The sequence below is a fragment of the Chiloscyllium plagiosum genome, unplaced genomic scaffold (assembly GCF_037043375.1).
Source record: "Chiloscyllium plagiosum isolate Xiang-an unplaced genomic scaffold, Cpla_swu_hap1 HiC_scaffold_27, whole genome shotgun sequence".
Lineage (NCBI taxonomy): Eukaryota > Metazoa > Chordata > Chondrichthyes > Orectolobiformes > Hemiscylliidae > Chiloscyllium > Chiloscyllium plagiosum.
Window position 1 is genome coordinate 13057118 of NW_028270165.1, and position 16579 is coordinate 13073696.

At 45.7% G+C, this 16579-nt stretch overlaps 1 non-coding gene across 1 annotated transcript; it reads right to left on the bottom strand.

The window, feature by feature from the left end:
• Nucleotides 1–2584: 2584 nt before the first annotated feature.
• Nucleotides 2585–2656, bottom strand: trnae-uuc (transfer RNA glutamic acid (anticodon UUC)). Its single transcript has one exon. It is a non-coding gene; the product is annotated as a tRNA-Glu (tRNA).
• Between the last annotated feature and the right edge of the window lie 13923 nt (nt 2657–16579).

The window sequence follows — 16579 nt, forward strand, 5'->3', positions numbered from 1 at the left end:
ACGCGCAACTTTGCGACCAAGAAAGCGGCAGGAGCGTGAACAACAAACACGCCGGCCCGGCGTAGTCTCGAACCATGAACCATCAGTTTACGAGCCGAACGCGCTGACCAATTGCGCCACAGCGACAGGTCTGAGCATCAAGAGCACAGTCTCGTTGAGGAAGCTACTATTCAATTCATAATTCAACCTGCCCCGCCCAGAATTACCATTGTCTTCTATCAGTTCAAACACAGCGAATACTGCAGAAAGCCAACGGGTCGAGCGGCATCCGTGGGAAGGTAAACAGAGCCGACGTTTTGAGTGTGTTACGGTTTTTGTTCAGAACTCAGTGTTTTGCCTCTTCCCGAAGTTGGTCCAGGTCTGTGTCTCAATTGGCAAACACATGGCAAGTGCAGTGCCGCAATGTGAAGTTATCGCCTTGGCTGTTTAAAAACAAGCAGTGCATTGTTTAAATGGTGATATATTGGAATGTGGAGAAAGTGAGGACTAGAGGTGAAAGTCGAAAAATGTGGCACTGGAAAAGCAGAACAGGTGAGGCAGCATCTGAGGAGCAGGACAGTGAACGTTTCGGACACAAGCCCTTCATCAGGAATGATGTGTGGATGTATAAAGGGGTGTCAGAGTCCCTCCATTCCAGTCAATGCCAGTTGTCGGGCAGATGCAGCAGGCAATGAGCGAGGCAAGTGGTATATAACGAAGAGGAATTCAGTTCAGAAGTGGGGTCATTGAACATATTCAAGGCTAAATTCATCTGAGTTTTGAACAACAAAGAAGTGGATGGTTATGGGGTGGAGGTAAGAAAATGGTTTTAAGACCAGTACAGGTCAGTCACAGAGTATGACAGCACTGAACAGACCCTTCATCCAACTAGTCCATGCTGAGTATGTTCTCAAACTAAACTCGCCCCACCTACCAGTGTTTGGCCCATAAACCTTCGAACCTTTCATATTCATGTACTTATCCAAATGTCTTTTAAACGTTGTAACTGTACGTGTATAAAATCATGAGGGGTATGGATAGGATAAATAGACAAAGTCTTTTCCCAGGGGTGGGGGAGTGCAGAACGAGAGGGCATGGGTTTAGCATTAGAGGGGAAAGATACAAAAGAGATCTAAGGGGCAACGTTTTCACGCAGAGGATTGTACGTTTATTGAATGAACTGCCAGAGGAAGTGGTGAAGTCTAGAACGATTGCAAAACTTAAAAGGCATTTGGTTAGGTATATGAATAGGAAGGGTTTGGAGGGATATGGGGCCGTGTGCTGTCAGGTGGGTCGAGATTGGGTTGGGATAGTTGGTCAGCATGGACAAGTTGGACCAAACAGTCTGTTTCTGTGCTGTACATCTCTGTGACTCTATGACTTCTTCTGGACATTCATTCTGCACTCAGACCACTCTCTTAAACACGATCCTTGTTCTGTCTTTATAAAATCTTTCTCTACTCACCTCAAAATATTTGCTCCCTGATCCTGAAACCCCCAGCTGAGGGAAAGGACACCTGCTGTTCACCTCATCCGTATCCCTCATGATTTTATAATCCTCTATATGCAGTGCGTAGTGGCTCATTGAAATAATGTCCTGATGCAGCTTCGTTTGTGGGTGTTAGGATGATTGCTTCTGTGGTTAAGCACTTGGTTTGCGTGTGTTGTTTTTCTGTAGACGCTAGTTTGAAGTTCACTGTTGACTGTTCGCTCTACTGTGACATCTAAGAATGGCACTTTGTTGTTGTTCTCCTCCTCTTCAAACCAGGAGCCCCCCTCAGGCCTTAGTCTCACTACTTGGAACACCAATATACAGACTAGTCAAAGGCCTCCACTGAAGAGTAAAACACCAAGTCGAAGATTCACGCCACTCCATTTATTCCATCCAAGAATTCCTGAACACCAAAGAACTAAGTTAGAAGAGGATGGAATAATGATGTCCTTTGACATAACAGCCCTGTTCACATCCATTAACATCAACGTGGCCAAAGAAAACTGGAGACACTACTCGAAGAACCAAAGACATAAACACAGCACCAACTTCATCAGCAAAGATTGCACTATCCAGCTCGTGGAACTGTGCCTTAACCACCCACTTCATATTCAGTAACAAGCCTCAAACAAATCAACGAAACACCCATGAAACCACCAGTATCAGGATTCCTAGCAGAAGCAATAATGCAGAGTCTCAAACCAACAGCCCTTCAAACGATCCAACTCAAACTTTGTTGTCCGCCACAGTGATGACACTTTTGTCATCAAAAAATGAAGTAAATTAGAGGAAACCTACAACACCATCAAAAATATCCTTACTGGCATAAAATTCACAAAAGAGGAGAACAACAACAAAGTGCCATTTCGAGATGTCACAGTAGAGCGAACAGTCAATGGTAAATTCAAAACAGCGTCTACAGGAAAACAACACACACGAACCAATTACTTAGCTACAGAAGCAATGATCCCTACGCACACAAACATGCCTGAATCAGGACACTATTTCAACGAGGCAATACACACTGCAGTGGCCAGTAACGACGAAGACTAATAAGTAACTGTACAGCGCATTGAAGGAGAATGGGTAGGCAAAACATCCACTGCGAAACACTTCCCTGACCGGGAATCGAACCCGGGCCGCAGCGGTGAAAGCGCCGAATCCTAACCACTAGACCACCAGGGAGACAGCAGCGCTCCCTCACAGCCCTATTGTAAATTGCTTCCCTGTCCAGAAATCGAACCTGGGCCACGATCGTGAGAAGGCTTCCACCAATGTCATTGCTTGTATCCATTGCTCCCGATGCGGTCTCCTCTACATTGGGGAGACTGGAGACTCCTCGCAGAGTCAAGTCACAGCGCTTGAGGGAACATCTCCAGGACACCCGCAGCAATCAACCCCATCACCCTCTGGCCCAACATTTCAACCCCCCTCCCACTCTGCCGAGAACATGCAGGTCCTGGGCCTTCTCCATCGCCGCTCACTCCCCACCCGATGCCTGAAGGAAGAACGCCCCACATTTCGCCTCGGATAAATTCAACCCCAGGACATCAATGTGGACTTCACCAGTTTCCTCATTTCCCCTCCCCCCACCTTACCTCATTCCAACCTTCCAGCTCAGCGCTGTCCTCATGACCTGTCCTACCTGCCAATCTCCCTTCTCAACTGTTCGCTCCACCCTCCTCTCTGACCTGTCACCTCCATCCCCACCCCCATTCACCTATTGTACTCTTTGCTACCTTCGGCCCAAAACACCCCAGTTTATCTCGCCATCCCTGGAAGAGTCCTGCCTCTATTCCTGATGAAGGGCTTAAGCCCGAAATGTCGATTTTCCTGCTCCTCGGAAGCTGTCTGACCTGCTGTGCTTTTCCAGTACCACTCTGATCTGAACTCTGGTTTCCAGCATCTGCAGTCCTCACTTTTGCCTACCCAATAAACCCAGTGTGACGATTTCACATCAACAAACTGACACTAGCAGACACAACGTCTGCAGAAACCCTAGCCACATTACTTTACTTTAAAGACATCTGTGAAATGATTTCCAGATAACTCAACCCTCACAGCATTAAACAACGGCTAGTGAACCTTAAATACCGTGTACAAACAAACCGCAAACGAATGTTATTTACAAAATACCATACAAGGAAATATATACATGAACTCTGCCGCACAGTTCTCTGTGGCAAGAAATGCTGGGATGAGATAAGGAAGATTTTTTCAGCCAAAACGAATCGGCACTGACTGGACAGCCATTTAAATTCAACGCTGTCAGGCCAGGATGGAAGACCGGAAGGGATAATCAGTTTTCTTATTTCCTGAAGATTTACAAAGCTGAGACTGGGTTTTGGTGTTTGTTCCCTTTCCACTCCCAGAAGCCGCAGTGGTTGGGGCGGTGAGTTGGGGAAAGTGAAATGTGCCCGTGAGCAGCGTGAGGGGCTCTTTCAGCTTCCCCTCCTCTGACAGCGCTGTGACCTGACTCTGATGTTCTCAGGGACACTTACTGACGCGAGACAGTGAAAAGAGTCTCGTTCCTGCAGATCAGGAATTCAAACCGTATGCCGGCTTCAGGACAATGTGAAAGATTAATTGGTGTGTGTGAAGAAGCTGTGAGCTGTATTTCAAACAGGTAGGTGGAGTCAGATGCGTCATCCATTGCGCCCCTGGCACTGTGCACACCTGACGCCGCCATGCTGCAGAGTTCTGACGTTAATACGGACATGCGCAGCAATGGGAACATTCACAAGATGAACAGCCAAAGATAATCACCGTCACTGCTTCCCTTCCATCGACCCAACTTTGTGAAGCAGTATCTTTCACTGGCAAATAAAACACCTTTGTCCTCAGGTGCCTGCTTCATTTCGACCACGACTTCACGCCCCTCACTGTTCTCGTCTCATTTCCAAACACTTGGCTCATAGCCTCAAAAGCAGCTCTGTGGGTATCTGCTTGTTCCACCCTGACAGGCAGTGGGTTGCAGATTCCCGACCAGTCCCAATGTGATTGAAATATTTCAACCCCTCCACTGATTTGCATCTTTAAAAAAGCCGTGGAGCAATCTCCCTTTCTTTTTAACGACAGTTCTCAACTGTCGTCGGCAGGGTTCACACCTGCGTGGGGAAACTGCAATGGATTTCATGTCCATCGCATTCGCCACTCGGCCCACCAATACAGAACCATACTGACAGCTTCATTTCCCAGGTCTCTCTGCTTGTGGAGCTGAGAAAGAGTGAATCATTGCAGAGTTTGTTTGAATCCAATCACTCCACAGGTTTCGAAAGGGTAAAATATCTGCAAATGGCGATTCTGGGTGTTTCATCCCGAAAGATGAAATGGACGTTCAGTTAAAAACAAAACCAGAAATTGCAGGAGCAACTCAGCAGGTCAGGTAGCATCTGTAGAAAGAGAATCAGAGACAACATTTCAGAACTTTTTTTTTCCTCATCCAGGTACAGCCAAACCTACTGAGTTGCTCCAGCAGTTTCGCTTTCTGTCTCGGACTCTCAGCAGCCGCAGTCCTTCACGTGAGAAATTCAATCAATTCAGAAATCCCTTTGTGCTTCCTCAGTGGAAAAGATTTCCGTTTGGGAAAGATTTTCCTGACACCATGAAAAACGCGCATCTTTGCAGCAGGAGCGTGAACAACAAACGCTCCGCCCTTGGGTGGTCTCCAACCACGAACCTATCGTTTCGGAGCCGAACGCGCTGACCAATTGCGCCACAGAGACAGGTCTGAGCATCACGCCCACAGTCTCGTTGAGGAAGCTACTATTCAATTCATAATTCAACCTGCCCCGCCCAGAATTACCATTGTCTTCTATCAGTTCAAACACAGCGAATACTGCAGAAAGCCAACGGGTCGAGCTGCATCCGTGGAAAGCTAAACAGAGCCGACGTTTTGAGCGGTGTGACGGTTTTTGTTCAGAACTCAGTGTTTTGCCTCTTCCCAAAGTTGGTCCAGGTCTGTGTCTCAATTGGCAAACACATGGCAAGTGCAGTGCCGCAATGTGTAGTTATAGCCTTGGCTGTTTAAAAAAAAAAGCAGTGCATTGTTTAAATGGTGATATATTGGAATGTGGAGAAAGTGAGGACTAGAGGTGAAAGTCGAAAAATGTGGCACTGGAAAAGCAGAACAGGTCAGGCAGCATCTGAGGAGCAGGACAGTGAACGTTTTGGGCACAAGCCCTTCATCAGGAATGATGTATGGATGTACAATGGGGTCTCAGAGTCCCTCCACACCAGTCAATGCCAGTTATCGGGCAGATGCAGCAGGCAATGAGCGAGGCAAGTGGTATATTACGAAGAGGAATTCAGTTCAGAAGTGGGGTCATTAAACATATTCAAGGCTAAATTCATCTGAATTTTGAACAACAAAGAAGTGGATGGTTATGGGGTGGAGGTAAGAAAATGGTTTTATGACCAGTACAGGTCAGTCACAGAGTCAGACAGCACTGAACAGACTCGTCCATGCTGAGTATGTTCTCAAACTAAACTCGTCCCACCTACCAGTGTTTGGCCCATAAACCTTCGAACCTTTCATATTCATGTACTTATCCAAATGTCTTTTAAAATTTGTAACTGTACGTGTATAAAATCATGAGGAGTATGGATAGGATAAATAGACAAAGTCTTTTCCCAGGGGTGGGGGAGTCCAGAACGAGAGGGCATGGGTTTAGCATTGGAGGGGAAAGATACAAAAGAGATCTAAGGGGCAACGTTTTCACGCAGAGGATTGTACGTTTATTGAATGAACTGCCAGAGGAAGTGGTGAAGTCTAGAACGATTGCAAAATTTAAAAGGCATTTGGTTAGGTATATGAATAGGAAGGGTTTGGAGGGATATTGGGCCGTGTGCTGTCAGGTGGGACGAGATTGGGTTGGGATAGTTGGTCAGCATGGTCAAGTTGGACCAAACAGTCGGTTTCGGTGCTGTACATCTCTGTGACGCTATGACTTCTTCTGGACATTCATTCTGCACTCAGACCACTCTCTTAAAAACGATCCTTGTTCTGTCTTTATAAAACTTTCTCTACTCACCTCAAAATATTTGCTCCCTGATCCTGAAACCCCCAGCTGAGGGAAAGGACACCTGCTGTTCACCTCATCCGTGCCCCTCATGATTTTATAATCCTCTATATGCAGTGTTTAGGGGCTCATTGAAATAACGTCCTGATGCAGCTTCGTTTGTGGGTGTTGGGATGATTGCTTCTGTGGTTAAGCACTTGGTTTGCGTGTGTTGTTTTTCTGTAGACGCTAGTGTGAAGTTCCCTATTGACTGTTCGCTCTACTGTGACATCTAAGAATGGCACTTTGTTGTTGTTCTCCTCCTCTTCAAACCAGGAGCCCCCCTCAGGCTATAGTCTCACTACTTGGAACACCAATGTACAGACTAGTCAAAGGCCTCCACTGAAGAGTAAAACACCAAGTCGAAGATTCACGCCACTCCATTTATTCCATCCAAGAATTCCTGAACACCAAAGACACTAAGTTAGAAGAGGATGGAATAATGATGTCCTTTGACATAACAGCCCTGTTCACATCCATTAACATGAACGTGGCCAAAGAAAACTGAAGACACTACTCGAAGAACCAAAGACACAAATACAGCACCAACTTCATCAGCAAAGATAGCACTATCCAGCTCGTGGAACTGTGCCTTAACCACCCACTTCATATTCAGTAACAAGCCTCAAACAAATCAACGAAACATCCATGAAACCACCAGTATCAGGATTCCTAGCAGAAGCAAGAATGCAGAGTCTCAAACCAACAGCCCTTCCAACGATCCAATCCAAACTTTGTGTCCGCCACAGTGATGACACTTTTGTCATCAAAAAATGAAGTAAATTAGAGGAAACCTACAACACCATCAACAATATCCTTACTGGCATAAAATTCACAAAAGAGGAGAACAACAACAAAGTGCCATTTCGAGATGTCACAGTAGAGCGAACAGTCAATGGTAAATTCAAAACAGCGTCTACAGGAAAACAACACACACGAACCAAGTACTTAGCTACAGAAGCAATGATCCCTACACATACAAACAAGCCTGAATCAGGACACTATTTCAACGAGGCAATACACACTGCAGTAGCCATTAACGACGAAGACCAATAAGGAACTGTACAGCGCATTTAAGGAGAATGGGTAGGCAAAACATCCACTGAGAAATACTTCCCTGACCGGGAATCGAACCCGGGCCGCAGCAGTGAAAGCGCCGAATCCTAACCACTAGACCACCATGGAGACTGCAGCGCCGCCTCACAGCTCTAATGTAAATGTCTTCCCTGCCCGGAAATCGAACCTGGGCCACGATCGTGAGAAGGCATCCACCAATGTCATTGTTTGTATCCATTGCTCCCGATGCGGTCTCCTCTGCATTGGGGAGACTGGAGACTCCTCGCAGAGTCAAGTCACAGCGCTTGAGAGAAAATCTCCAGGACACCCGCAGCAATCAACCCCATCACCCTCTGGCCCAGCATTTCAAACCCCTCCCACTCTGCCGAGAACATGCAGGTCCTGGACCTCCTCCATCGCCGCTCACTCCCCACCCGATGCCTGAAGGAAGAACGCCCCACATTTCGCCTCGGATAAATTCAACCCCAGGACATCAATGTGGACTTCACCAGTTTCCTCATTTCCCCTCCCCCCACCTTACCTCAGTTCCAACCTTCTAGCTCAGCGCTGTCCTCATGACCTGTCCGACCTGCCAATCTCCCTTCTCAACTGTTCGCTCCACCCTCCTCTCTGACCTGTCACCTCCATCCCCACCCCCATTCACCTATTGTACTCTTTGCTACCTTCGGTCCAGCACCCCCCAATTTATCTCGCCAACCATGGAAGCGTCCTGCCTCTATTCCTGATGAAGGGCTTTTGCCCGAAATGTCGATTTTCCTGCTCCTCGGAAGCTGTCTGACCTGCTGTGCTTTTCCAGCACCACTCTGATCTAAACTCTGGTTTCCAGCATCTGCAGTCCTCACTTTTGCCTACCCAATAAACCCAGTGTGACGATCTCACATCAACAAACTGACACTTGCAGACACAAGGTCTGCAGAAACCCTAGCCACATTACTTTACATTAAAGACATCTGTGAAATGATGTCCAGACAACTCAACCCTCTCAGCATTAAACAACAGCTAGTGAACCTTAAATACAAACAACCCGCGAACGAATGTTATTTACAAAATACCAGACAAGGAAATATATACATGAACTCTGCCGCACAGTTCTCTGTGGCAAGAAATGCTGGGATGAGATAAGGAAGATTTTTTTCAGCCAAAACGAATCGGCACTGACTGGACAGCCATTTAAAATCAACGCTGTCAGGCCTGGATGGAAGATTGGAAGGGATAATCAGTTTTCTTATTTCCTGAAGATTTACAAAGCTGAGACTGGGTTTTGGTGTTTATTCCCTTTCCACTCCCAGCAGCCGCACTGGTTGGGGCGGTGAGTTGGGGAAAGTGAAATGTGCCTGTGAGCAGCGTGTGGGGCTCTTTCAGCTTCCCCTCCTCTGACAGCCCTGTGACGTGACTTTGATGTCTCAGGGACACTTACTGACGCGAGACAGTGAAAAGAGTCTCGTTCCTGCAGATCAGGAATTCAAACCGTATGCCGGCTTCAGGACAATGAGAAAGATTAATTGGGGTGTGTGAAGAAGCTGTGAGCTGCATTTCAAACAGGTGGGTGGAGTCAGATGCGTCATCCATTGCGCCCCCGGCCCTGTGCGGACCAGACGCCGCCATGCTGCAGAGTTCTGATGTTAATACGGACATGCGCAGCAATGGGAACATTCACAAGGTGAACAGCCAAAGATAATCACCGTCACTGCTTCCCTTTCATTGTACCAAATTTGTGAAGCAGTATCTTTCACTGGCAAATAAAACACCTTTGCCCTCAGGTGCCTGCCTCATTTCGACCACGACTTCACGCCCCTCACTGTTCTCGTCTCATTTCCAAACACTTGGCTCATATCCTCAAAAGCAGCTCTGCGGGTATCTGCTTGTTCCACCCTGACAGGCAGTGGGTTGCAGATTCCCGACCAGTCCCAATGTGATTGAAATATTTCAAACCCTCCACTGATTTGCATCTTTAAAAAAAACCGTGGAGCAATCTCCCTTTCTTTTTGACGACAGTTCTCAACTGTAGTCGGCAGGGTTCACACCTGCGTGGGGAAACCGCAATGGATTTCATGTCCATCGCATTCACCATTCGGCCCACCAATACAGAACCACACTGACAGCTTCATTTCCCAGGTCTCTCTGCCTGTGGAGCTGAGAAAGAGTGAATCATTGCAGAGTTTGTTTGAATCCAATCACTTTTCAGGTTTCGAAAGGGTTAAATATCTGCAAATGGCGAGTCTGGGTGTTTCATCCCGAAAGATGAAATGGACGTTCAGTTAAAAACAAAACCAGTAATTGCAGGAGCAGCTCAGCAGGTCAGGCAGCACCTGTAGAAAGAGAATCAGAGACAACATTTCAGAACTTTTTTTTCCTCATCCAGGTACTGAGTTGCTCCAGCAGTTTCGCTTTCTGTCTCGGACTGTAAGCATCCGCAGTCCTTTACGTTAGAAATTCAATCAATTCAGAAACCCCTTTGTGCTTCCTCAGTGGAAAAGATTTCCGTTTGGGAAAGATTTTCATGACACCATTAAAAATGCGCATCTTTGCAGCCAAGAAAGCGGTTGGAGCGTGAACAACGAACGCACCACCTCGGGGTGGTCTCGAACCAACAACCTACCCGTTAACAGCCGAACACGCTGACCAGTTGCGCCACAGAGACAGGCCCTGACCTTGCTGCACAGTCTCCTTGAGGAAGTTACTATTCAATTCATAATTCAACTCTGCCCCGCACAGAGTGGGCGGCACGGTGGCACAGTGGTTAGCACTGCTGCCTCGCAGCGCCAGAGACCCGGGTTCAATTCCCGACTCAGGGGACTGACTGTGTGGAGTTTGCACGTTCTCCCCGTGTCTGCGTGGGCGCCCTCCGGGGGCTCCGGTTTCCTCCCACAGTCCAAAGATGTGCAGGTCAGGTGAATTGGCCATGCTAAATTGCCCGTAGTGTTAGGTAAAGGGGTAAATGTAGGGGTATGGGTAGGTCACGCTTCGGCGGGTCGCTGTGGACTTGTTGGGCCGAAGGGCCTGTTTCGACACTGTAAGTAATCTAAAGTAATCTAATCTAAAAGTACCATTGTCAAAGCACTGATAACATGGTAGTCTGGTGTTATCTCGATTTCAGGTCCTGATTTCTCTGTCCTCTGGTCCCCCTGTTCCCACAGAGTGAAATGTTGTCTGTTCTCAGCTCTACTCGATTTCTGCTGAATCTTTGACACCCTTTTACACCTTCTGGAGCAATAAAATATTCTGAGCCTCCAGGAAATGACACCTTATTTTTTCCCCCTCCTGATTTTAAAAATCTCTATAAAGTTATCTGTCAACTTGCTAGGCTTCGTTGGAAAAATGTCCCAGCTTCTTAACTCAAACCCTCCATTCCCAGCAGCACGCTGGTAAAGTGGGGAATAGGGATTTGTATCAAATCAAATAAATGTACTGTCTGAAAAAATCTGGCTGTGTTCTTGCCTGAGATATTGAGAGTCCCTGGTGTAAGTAATTACGAATGCAATTATTTTGGTCACAGAATTGAACAATCATTTTGCAACAAAGGGGTCTACTCTGATAAGGAGGTAGTGGTCATTTCCAGGGTAACTGAACAGTTTGTAGATCAGGGAGATGAAGTTCCAGACACTTGGGAAAGGCAAGAAATGACTGTGATAAAGAAGACAAAGAACTGTGGATGCTGGAAAACTGAAACAAAAACTGACAACACTGGAAAAACTCAGCAGGACTGGAAGCATATGTGGAGAAAAAGCTGAGTTAAGGTTTCCAGTCCAACAACTCCTCTTCAGGATTCTGAAATAGTTTGTGAGAACCTCTTAAGACGACTGCTCCGCTTTAAGACCATAATACACAGGAGCAGGATGAGGCCATTTGGCCCATCGAGTCCACTCCACCAGTCGATCATGGCTGATATATTTCTCCATCCCATTCTGCTGCCCTCTCCTCATAACCCTTGACCCCTTACTAATCAAGAACGTATCTCTGTCTTAAATACCCTCAATGACTTGGCATCCTCAACCCTTCTCCTCGTGGAAACATCATCTCCACATCCACACTATCCGGTCATAGAGTGGCACAGCGCTGCCTGACCAAATGTGATCTTCAGCATTTGTTGTTTTCAGGAAGGATTCCAGCATCTACAACAATGCGCTTCTAAATTTTGTACCCAGTTGGTTAGCTCTCCCTGGATCCCGTGAGATTTAACCTTACTCAACAATCCACTGTGTGGTACAATTAACAAAGTTCCCAGGCCCCACCTCCTTTTGCACACGGAAGTAGCACGATGGATCAGTGGAGAGCACTGCTGCCTTACCGCACTCAGCACCAGCGTTCGATTCCAGCCTTGGGGCGACTGTCTGTGTGGAGTTTGCACATTCTCCCTGCCGTGTCTGCGTGGGTTTCCTCCGGCTGCTCTGGTTTCCTCCCAAAGTCTAACGATGTGCGGTTTCGGGAGAAGTGACCATACTAAATGGGCCCAGAGTGTGCAGTAAGTGTAGTGTAGTGTAGTGCACCTTGCAGAAGCACCAGCGGGCACACCAGTGCTCCCAACAATCTGATTCTGCTGGTGAAACTTGCTGTGGGTCACTGCCAGAACTGAACCCCTGCCCATTCTGACAGTGCTTATAGCGGGAGAGTCGGTCGGATTTTTTTGTTTTATGCCGTCGTGCTCCCCACCCCAGCAACTTTGCTTCCAGTGGGCACTGCTGCTCGTTGAGACCAGGAGCTGTTCCCTCTAGTGTTTTCTGCCCAGTCAAAGAATTATTGGCTCTGTCTGGGAACGAGCTCCAGTCTGTAAATAATAGCTGAATACTTCAGGGTGTCCATTCACATTCAGCATTGATTTTGAAATTAAATCTACGGTTATGTGCCTGTGAACAACTCATCATCGAAGAATTGCCCAACGGCTTGGCAATTCATTGTTGGGAATTGATTGCTTCAATTGATAATTTTAAAAATTCTCTTCCTTAATTTACCCCTTAATTTTGTGTCTATGGGATGGTGGAGGACTTGTTCATAAGGCTTAAATCATCGCTATTAACTGGATTATCTTGTTTAACTTTGCCCTAGTAAATTTGCGGTATTCATATCTGTTTGTTCTTGTTTAAATTATAATTCTGGTGTGCAAGATCTGTTCATCAAGTGTGGCCCTCTTGATGAAACTGCTGTGGGTCACTCCCAGGACTGAGCCCCTGTGCATTCTCACAGTGTGTGTGCAGTGGGAGAGTCAGTGGGCTTTTTTGTTTTATGCCCTTGCCCCGCCCTGCCCCGCCGCCAACTTTGCCTCCATTGGGCATTGCTGCTTGTTGAGCCCAGGAGCTGTTCTCTCGAGATTCTACTGTCAGTTATAGAATTGTTGGCTCTTTCTGGGAATGAGTCCGAGCCTGTAAGAAATGATTGAATACTTTGGGGTGTCTCGTCACATTCAGCAGTGACTTTTAAATTGGATTTACAGTTACGTGTCTGTGAAAAACTCATAGTCCAAGTATTGCACAAAGGCTTGGCAATCCATTGTTGGAAACTGTTTGTTTGAATTGGTAAGTTTTTAAAAAAAATTCTTTCTTAATTTGCCGCTGAAATTTCTATTTCTGAGATGATGGGGAACTTGATCAAAGGGTTTAATTCATTGCTATTAATTAGATTATCTGCTTAACTTTGGCCTAGAAAAGTTGCCGTATTTATAATTGTTGGTTTTTGTTTAAATTATAATGTTGATGTGCAAGATCTGTTCTTCATCAAGTCTGGTTAGGAACAGTTGAGAAATTGAGGGACATTGCATGTTTTAATTTCACTGTGCTGTGAATCTGGTGAGAGTGACATTCATTTGTATTTGGTTGCGAACCCTCAGTTGTAATGTCTTTCACCCCAACTATTCACTATGGGAGTGAGTTCCACAGTCTCACCACACTCTGAGGTTTTTCATGAAATCTTTAGTACAGAATTGGAAGGGAAAGTGTTGACGAGGGCAGAATATAGGGTCTTAAATGCAAAAGCCAGGAAGTCATTCGACAAAGTAAAACCATGACAATGTAGGGACAAATAAGGAACTTTGACAGCAATGAAGACGTCACACGTCAGATTTCAAGATAATGGTCGTGACAAAAAGAAAAAGTACTCTGCTGATATTGGATATTGTAATTAAGCAAATTTCGAGATGTTGCAGTTGGTTGAATATGATGACGTAAGAGATGAAATAACCAAAACCACGAATGTAATTTGATGCCGGTAACCATAAAGCAAGAGTATACTGTTGATTGATATAGGTCAATTGCGTGCAAGTAGGCCATTCAGCCCATCGAGTCAACATTGACTGACCGTCCCACCCAAAACCAATTCGTTACTCTATCTCTGTAACCCTGCATTTCCCATGGTCAATCTACCCTCACCTGCACATCCTTTGGACTGTGGTAGGAGGCCAGAGCACCAGAGGAAACCAACGCAGACACAAGGGGAGAATGTGCAAACTCCTCACAAAGAGTCGGCCCGAGTGTTGGTTCAAACTCAGATCACTGATGCCGTGAGGCAGCAGTGCTATCCACCGTGCCACCACCACTTGCTGCTCTCTAAAGAAGTGAATTTCAAAGACTTGGGAACACTTGAGAGAAAAACAAAACTCTCCTATCTTCAATGAGAGGCTAGTCTCTGGCAAGAAATGAGTGGACATTACATTTACATTAAGTCCTCGCCAGATGTTATACAGCTTCATCAGATCATCTGTTTCTTCTAAACGCAAATTGATACAAGCCCAGCCTGACATCCCCTTGTCCCCGATTATAAGTTGAGTAAATCAGCGACCCTCGACCTCACTGGCATGACACAGGATGCCCTCAATCCAAGTTGACCTTAATTGTCTAACCTCTTGACGCCCACGCCACCATGTGGTCAGCCGCAACTCAGCCCTGAACGAGAGCAGAGGAATTGAATCGACAGCAGTGAGGTGGACATTGCATTCCCAGAGAATATTGTTCAAGTGAGTAAGTTGTTCAGCTCACATTCAGATCATTGCAGGGATCACATCTCCTCTCATTTAAATATCTTAGATCCCAATAACGGTCTAGTTTTGTTGTACATTGTGTGTGGTTTCCCTGATTTTCTGTTGCTGTCATTCCCATTAGGGTGTGTGAATTCAGTACCAGATAATAGGCTCAGTTCTGAATTATCCTTGAGGATTGGTGTAGAACGTACTAAGTGTCAGTCATAATGGAAGAAGCTGTACTGTTTATTTAACCCTTTGCTGTCATTGTCCAGGGACTGAATGAATGGGGAAGTGTAGAGGGAGTTTTACTCTGTATCTAACCCAATGCTCTCTCTGTCTTGACAGTGTTTGTTGGGGACAGTGTTGAGGTAGCTTCACTTTCAATTTAAGAGTAGAGGAAGCTTTATTCTGATTGTAATCCCATGCTGTCCTTTTCCTGGGAGTGTGAGATGGCATCTGTAATTGAAGTGAATGCAGACTTGCTGTGGGAGTGGAGGGTACTTCTACCTGAGCACACCCATCTTTGAGATTGCTGTGCTAATCAAGACAATCTCAGACACCTTCATTCACTTTTCCAACCAACCACAGGGTGGTTAAGGATGGTATAAATGCAAGCATTGCCAGCGATGCCCACACACCATGCATGAATAAATACTTTTTGTTTAAAAGTTACATTCACGTTCCAAACCCTCTAATGTATGATTACTTACAAGGAAAATTCCTGTCAGTTTGGAATATCATTTTAAAACATAGGAATGTGTCAACCATGGAGAAATATAACAAGAACAACAAATGGAGAAGTTAACAGGTAATGAGCAGGACCAGAATGCTGAGTCAGTCTGACCTCCATGGCTGAGAGAGTTCTCCCAGATGTTGAAGTTACACCAGTGCCTTTTACTCTTGCAGCTTGCCAAAAGTTTGTCCCCGATGTAAGATCATTCAATAACCCGAAGAACTAACTGTTTTATCTCCATAGCTGCTGCCAGACTTGCTGAGTAATTCCAGCCCTTCTGCTTTATTCTTTTATCGGATTTGAGCTTCCCTAAGTCAGTGTAATAAAGAACTGCAATGCTGGAGATCTGAAAGACAAAAATGCACCAATTGCTGGAGAAACTCAATAGGACTGGAAGCACAAGTGGAGAGAGAAGCAGAGTTAGCATTTCAAGTGCTGTGACCCTTCTTCACAACTGTTCTGGACGCATGCCAGGATATTTACTCTGTTTCTTTCTCTCTCTCTCTCTCCACCGGTGTTGCCAGACTGGCTGAGTTTCTCCAGCAATTTCTGTTCTGACACTTTAACAAGGTTGATGTTTGTTATCCATCCTTAAGTGCAAGGTGTCTTGCTTATGCCAATTCAGAGGGCAATTTAAGAGTCAACCACATTGCTGTGTGTCTGGAGTCACATGTAAGCCAGATCAGGTAAGCATGGCAGTTTCCCTCCTGAAAGGACATTGGTGAACATGGGCTTTTATGACAATTGACGTCAGTGCCATCGATACCATACTGAGACTAATTTTGTGTTCCCCATTTATGATTTGAATTATTCACATCTCACCTCTTGCTGTGGTGGGATTTGAACTCATGTTCCCTGGATTACTCATCCTGTGACATTATGTCCACACTGTTGTTTCCCATCCTTTGCTATTTTGTGTTTGCTCTTTATGTCTTAGTCCTCAGATGTTTGGGAAATTGAACCTGTTTTAAAGATTGCCCTAAACCTGCCGCTTTGACCAAGTCTTTGGCCACCTGTCCTAATCTGTGCTCCACTCTTGTGATTTTTAAAGGAATTCTCATTATGTTCACGTGAAGCACTTTGAGATAGTTAACTGTACCACAGGTATTATTTGAATGCAGCTTGTATCCCTATCTTAATATCTGAAAATAGAGGGTCATATTTTAAAAGTAGAAGACACAAATGAGGATGATTTTTTTTCTTTCTGATGGTTGTGTGTCTTCCTCAAAAGGCAGTGAATTCAAAATCTTTAAGGCAGAGGTAGACAGGTTCTTGCTAACCAAGTGGGT